Below are 7549 nucleotides of genomic sequence, written 5' to 3' on the forward strand. Positions count from 1 at the left end.
TGCTACAGGCAGAAAGCCTGCACATAGGGAGGATGGATGCCAAGACAGAAACATCCTGCTGTTCAAGTCAAGTGGAACCCGCCTCCTCCAGACTTTCATCCTTCTGCTCTAGTCCAACAGCATTTTCCCTAATCCTACCAAGGGATGTGATCAACTGGGATAAAGCAATCCAGAAGTCTGAGCCTGGCTATATTGAAAGTTATACCTGTTTAAACCAAACCTTTGATTTTAAAACCCGTTTGGTTAAAATGGTGCACAATCTTGTGCATACACTTTTAAATCAGTTTATACCCAGTTTATATTGATTTAGCTTAGGTCAGTACAGGTTAGACAAACACCTACTGGGAATGGTCTAGGTATAGTTGGTTCTGCCTAGGTGAAGGGGCTGGACTAGATGACCTCTCGAGGTCCCTTCCAACCTTACATTTCTATAATACAAATCATATTTAAATAAGATTAATGATGCAAATTAAGATGAGTAAATATAATTTAAACCAGGTGTAAATTAAATGAAAACTGTCCATAGAGAATTTTGGACTGATTTAGCTACTTTGGTTTTTAAACATATTTGAAGTTAAAATGGTGCACATTGGAATATAGACAAGGCAATAGACAGGCACTGATTACTATCAGTTTTGATATGTTTGAATGTTCCAATTGTTTTAAAAAGAACATTAATTTGCATGTACACCTAAACTTTACACACCTTTGCCCAGGAACTCCTTAAATTATAATATTATTATATCTTTGGGGCAGGGCTTGTGTTCGTACAGCACCTAACACAATAGGGACCCGGTTCCTGTCTGGGGCTGCTAAGGGCTACTGAATACAAATCAATAATGATAGGGAAGGACAGAGGTGCTCATCTCCCTGTCTTGCCCATGCCAAGATGGGAGGTAAGACAACAAGATCTGCAGCATCCTGGGGGCAAACAGTGGTGAGGACCTCCAGCTTCTTCCTGGAGATAAGATGTGGGTGTGGAAGCAGGAGACATCCTTTGTGAAGACAAATTTAGCTACAAATTATTCTTAGGGATGTAAAAAGAAAAAGAGTACTTGTGGCACCTTAAAGACTAACCAATTTATTTGAGCATGAGCTTTCGTGAGCTACAGCTCACTTCAGCGGATGCATACCGTGGAAACAGTTTTCCACGGTATGCATCCGATGAAGTAAGCTGTAGCTCGTTTCCACGGTATGCATCCGATGAAGTGAGCTGTAGCTCACGAAAGCTCATGCTCAAATAAATTGGTTAGTCTCTAAGGTGCCACAAGTACTCCTTTTCTTTTTGCGAATACAGACTAACACGGCTGTTACTCTGAAACCTGTCTTAGGGATGTGCCATGCTTGAAGTTTGGAGACTCCAATGGTCTTTTTTGTTGTTGTTGCTCTTTCAGTTTTTGGTTCCCGTATCTATGTTTTAAAATATATTGCCAGAAAAAAAGTTTGCTGGTTACAAACTTTTAAGAATTGCTTTCTCATGGCTGAGTGACATTACGCATAACTTATGTGGCTCAGTTTTGTAGTCAATATTTGTGGATGTTAACTCTTCGCCTTTAATTTTTATTTGCTTACTACAAAAGTGGAGCATATGTCACCCTTAGATGAGTTACATTGATTTCTGAATCCCACTTGTAGCAATTTTTGTTTATCTTTTGGTAAGTTCTCTCTTTTCACACTATGAAAACTGATAACATTGCATTGGAGTGTCTTTATAAGGAGCATCTCCACTGAGAGGGATCTCTTATTTCTCTTCTGTATCTCATGAAATATAAAATTGTTTACGAGTCCAGGGGCCATCAATTTCTTCAACCAAATATGCAATCCATTATGTTAACCCGTTGTTGGCAAAAATATTGCTGGGGTGTGCCAATGCCATGTTTGGGAGTTTTACATTTTAAAATGTGATTGGAGGTGGGGGCAGTCCACTGTGGTAGCTACAATATGGAATCACCCAGGCAAGTGGGGCAAGGTGGCTGGCTATGCTCTCCTCACCACTAGTGAGCTGTGAGGAGCCAGAAGGGAAAATAGGGCAGAAGCAGGGACATCTGGACCTTAGGCCTGTGGATGTGCAGCCAATTCCCATGGAGGTTCATAGCTAGGCTTGGTCATGAGGCTAATCTGAGTTGGACTTGGCATGGCAAGAGGGGCATGCTCTGGGACCAGCTGATACCCCTCGTACATGCTTTGTACACCTGGGTAAAAATTATTTGGATTTTTTTAGTGGGTGGACTTCATAGAGGACTTAGAGATTTAGGGCAGATCATGAACCTTTCTCTGGGGGTAACTGTACGCTGGTTTGAAATGCTGCAGGGAAGGGTAGTGTAGGGAGCTGCCTGGCCTTCTCAGATTGACAAGGCTAAAAGATGAGTGAAGCACCTGGATGGGGAGAATTGGTAATCACACTCACCCTAATTCATTAATTAATGTGAGAGAAAGGGGTCTAGCAGAGCAGGACATGTTAGAAAATATCAAAGAAAGAATGCTCAAGTGGTTGGGACTTGTACACCATAAGGAAGATGGGAGACATGCTAAGCAAGCATTGAATTGGATACCTGAGGAAGGAAAGAGAAAGTGAGGAAGGCCAAGGAAGAACTGGCAGAAGACCATGACAAAGGATATTGAATGCACTGACATCATTTGGGAAGAAGTACCACAAATAGCAAGTGACCCTAATCAGTGAAGGATTAATTAATTAGATTTTACTTATATTTTAGCACTGCTGATGCATCAGGCCGTGTAGTCCCTCCAGTGCTGGAGCCAGTGAATGACAGAATAACAGTCAGGCTATAAACAAGGCATGTCAGATATATAATAATTCAAATATATGCACCAAAATTTGCAATAGCCAACAGACAAAAAGATACATTTTAAGAACAGGAGCAGCTTTGTATGGGCAATGGTGGGCATCAAGAACACACCACAGAAGCTGCTCTCCATGCCCTCTGGAAGAGTACCAGGTCTGTTGCCAAATATGCAGTGGAATTTTGATGTCTGGCCACAGACACCCACGGGAATGAGGCTGTGCAGTGACACCACTTTAGGCAGGGGCTCAACGACTCTATCAAAGATGAACCAGTACGGGTGGAATCTCCATCTAGCCTGGGAACTTTAATTGATTTTTGCATCCAGATTGACGATTGACTAATGGAGAAAGCCCAAGAAAAGCATGCCACTCAATCCCCAGTGTCCAGAACTCTTCTGCCTCCCATGGTCTCAGTTGTCCTATACCAATGCAAGTCAACTGAGTCCAGCCCCACCTCTCCACCAACTAAAAGAAATATCATCAGGCACTGGAGTTGTGCCAGTATTGGGGGCTGCAGCAGAATGCCCGCCAAGTGCCCATCCACCCTGGGTCAGTCTCATGGAGTTCATTCACCGTTTGTGCAAATTCTCATGGTTGTGTCTGGGGAATCGGCCCTGGTCCAGTCTAACATCCCTTGTGTCATTCACTCACCCTGTGGCCTCTCTGTCTCTGACTTGGGGTTCTCTCTTTTTTTGTGACTCAGCCCTCGGGCTAGGTCACTCTATAGTCCCCACTGTGACATTACACTCCATATTCTTTGTGGAAATATGCTTATGGTATGGATATGGCATAACTGAGATATACTTTATGCCAGATGGCTTATGTAAGATATCATTGGAAAGGTTATGATTTACTGAATGTGATTATCCAATTTGTATGTATCATTTCTGTATCTGAAGTTAGGAATATTGACCATGTATCCATATTTCAAATGTGCTACTTTGGGTTTCACCCACAACTAGCCCTTCAGGTAAAATAATGAAAAGGCCAGACAGAGCTGATGGCCCATTAGGAAAGACAATGTACTGTGAAAGAGCTTACTTAGTCTTCCTATGAATGCTCCAGACAGTCTGTGAGTAATGGCTACTACAACCCCACAGAGACATGGGTCAGAGTTACCTGGTACTGGACCCCTGCCCTCCTTGGAATGCCAGTGTTTTTCCCTGGAAGACAAAGGGTTCCTGCCATACACAAAAGATATATAAGGCAAGGGAGTGACATCATCATGATTCTTCTCTGCCTCCCCGCCCAAAGAGACATTAAGAAATACCTGAAAGGAAGAACTGAACTGAGGGGAGAAGAGTTGAGCCCAGGCTGGAAGATTGTCTAGCCTATGACTGATAACACCTGAAGATTCAGCTGTATTGGCCTGACTTTCAAGAATCTCTGTAAGCTGCCTGAAACAATTTTTAGGGTGAGAAATTACTATTTGTAGCCAATTTCTTTGGTGAATCAAGCTTAGTTTGTGTGTTTTGTTTTATTTGCTTAATAATTTGCTTTGTTCTGTTTGCTATTCCTTTAACCACCTAAAATCTGCCTTTTATAGTAAATAAATTTGGTTGGTTTATTATTAAACCCAGTTTGTGCAATTTCTAATGGTGGGGGCAAGGAGGCATGCATATCTCTCTTCACATTGAGGAAGAGAGTGAATTTTTATGAACTTGCGCTGGGCAGATTTTTCTATACAGTGCAAGACAATATACCTTTGGCTCTGTACTTCAAAGGAGGTAGGCACCTGAGTGTTGGGGAAAGTCCCTTAAACTGAGTCTTCCCAGAGCTGATTTCAGTGTCTGTGTCTTTCTGCAGTGGGGTATGGCCCTGCCTGTGTGTGTGTGCTGGAAGAGGCTTAAGAGCCTGGCTCAGCAAGACAGGTAAACGGGGGCCCATGTTGACAGAACAGAGGGGCTCAGTTGTATCTCAGCACATCAAGTGGCACCTTGAAAGGGGGCAACCCGTCACAACCCCTTCCAGGATAGAAAGTCCCTCTGGACTAGCTGTCCGGTTGGCATCTCCCACAATTGTATGCCACTTCCCAGTGGCTGGTAGGGGAACTTGAACCCATATGCTACTCTGAGTTCAAGCTCATGGACCCTACAATCAACAGCCAAGGTCTCCACAGTCTCTAATTGTGCTGCTCTTTCTTTGAGCTGCTTCCTATTCTTCCTCCAACAGACTTTCTTCTCTACCTTCTGGGTAACCTTTCCCTCAGGGCCAGGATCCCCAGGCTTCTCTTTCTCCCTTGGTTTCTTCTTTTTCCCTCTGTAAGCCTAGAGAGTGACAGCCAGCTTCCACACTGAAGCCCCTTTCTGCTGCAAATGTCCTGGCTTTATACCTTAGTCAGCTTCTCCCCCAGCTGGGCTTTATCAGTCATTACTCATTTTCATTCAAGCCAGACTCTAAACCCAGGTGCGGCCTATAATGTTAACTGGCCACCTTAACCCCTTTGGGGCTGGTATGGGGTGAATGTCTCATCAAAATTGGGAAATACCAGAGCCCAGCCCCAGTAGGGGAGCTAGGATTGGGTCAGTGCTCCACTCCTCCCCATAGTGAATCATGCTGCCCCCGCTTTACCAGAATCTTGGTAACCCCTAATCAGCACACTTCCTCGCTGCATCTGTTCTCCGTGGTGCTAACGGGCATGCCATCCCAGCTCTAGTCAACAGTCGATCACATTCTGCATCATGCTCCAGCTCCTGAAATGTGGCGCCCAGAACTGGACACAATACTCCAGTTGAGGCTGTACCAGTGCGGAATAGAGAGGAAGAATTACTTCTTGTGTTCTGCTTACAACACTTGAAAAATTCTCATGTTCTTCTGAGTACTCTCACTGGGACATTTTACAACACCTGTATTTACATAGCACTTCTTCCTAACTACTCTTAGTTAAGTAGCTTTTTCCACTGATTAACATGAAGTATTTTCTTAGCCTTATTTATGTCGGATGTACTGAGTCAATCATTTATTAAATTTAGAGTTAAGAGCCATACGTTCATGCTGCTAAGAAAGTATGACCAGATTAGTAGTTTTACAGTGCTTTCTGATGTAATGTAAAGATACAGTGGGTCAAATGCTGAGGTGCTTACAAATTTTTTTTCTCCAGGTAAAAAACATTCTGTGTTCTACTATTGTATGTTCTACTACATCATTCACCTGTTGAGTTCAAGGGGATCTGATGGAGTAAGGAATTAACAGAAATGTGCACCGACATTAGCTTGGTTTATGTACATTTTCTCCCTTCATGATACTTAAAGCATTTTGAGATCTATGCATGAAAAACACCATGTCAGAGTAAGTATTATTATTATGTTTGCATCTACATATAGTGCAGGGATCGGCAACCTTTGGCTTGTGGCCTGTCAGGGAAAGCTGCTGGCGGGCAGGGATGGTTTGTTTACCTGCAGCGTCCGCAGGTTCGGCTGATTGCAGCTCTCACTGGCCGCGGTTTGCCGTCCCAGGCCAATGGCTGCTTCCCACAGCCTCCATTGGCCTGGGATGGTAAACCGTGGCCAGTGGGAGCTGCGATCGGCCGAACCTGCGGACGTTGCAGGTAAACAAACTGTCCCGGCCTGCCAGCGGCTTTCCCTGACGGGCTGCGTGCCAAAGGTTGCCGATCCCTGATATAGTGGGTCCAATTCTATTCTTATTGACATCAACAGAAGTTTTGCCACTGATTTCTTAGTAAACGTAATGAAACCTTCTCCTTATGGAATATAGTAGAAAAGGAAGACAAATTCTTCATTATGGACTAAAAAAATAGCTGTGCCAACTTAAAACACTGCTTTATTATTATTGTTATTAATAATCTCCCACTTGCTGCTCAGGACTGTATTAAAAGGGACGTAAAATTGTCATGGCTGCCCCTTCCTGGGCACGCAACTTGTTTTTGACATTAGTGTCTCTGGGTCATTAGCGCAGCCCTTTCCCCCTCCAACCGTCCTCTCAGGACACTTGCCTGTAAAGACAGAGCAATCCTAGCTGCTTTTCCTAACTCTATTTCGAGGGCTTTGTAGATCTGTTCAAACCCCATCTTTTAATTATGCCTCTGATTTCTGAGTTTGAAAAACCACTGAAATTTGATTGAATCAGATTAAACAAAACAATAGCTGTCAGTAACTTGTCTACTTCTTACTCCAGGAGGGGAAAGCTTAATCTAGCAGTGCTTCCCTTCCTGATCACAGTCTAGTTTTCCCGACCCCTTCTGTGATCCTGCTTCCTCTTTCCTCAGAAACCAACCACCCATTCTTCAAATTCAACCCCTTCCAAGTTCCAGGTGGGTAGTCTGGGTGCAGGAGTCTGAGCCGGTGTGTCTCTGTGCACTCAATGGCATGTGTTCTTTTCAGTCTTCATACTACACATATTCCGCCATGCAATCCATGTAACAACACTTATCCTATAACATCATCTCATATCATACAATTTTAACATTGTTCCTTTTCCACAAAAATCATCAGTCCTCATGGGCACAAGGGAATATATTTCTATCTAGTGGCCTGCAGCACAAACCATTTATAAACTATGGCTTTCCATGGACAGAGCATAGTCAAAAGTGATGCCAAGATTCTTGGCCTGACTCACTGCCTAAGACAGAATCTCCCTCAACAAGCAAAGACACAGCAGAGAAGCAAGTCTCTTCATATCAACAATCTCTACCCAACAGCAGGGTATAGCACCAGGCCATCTAACTGGTATCGTCATCCAAGTATTTCTCTATAGCAGAGACTGAGCTGCTTGTGCCACAGGGAAAAA

This window comes from Lepidochelys olivacea, assembly GCF_965140295.1.
Source record: "Lepidochelys olivacea isolate rLepOli2 genome assembly, chromosome: 4".
Taxonomy (NCBI): Eukaryota; Metazoa; Chordata; order Testudines; family Cheloniidae; genus Lepidochelys; species Lepidochelys olivacea.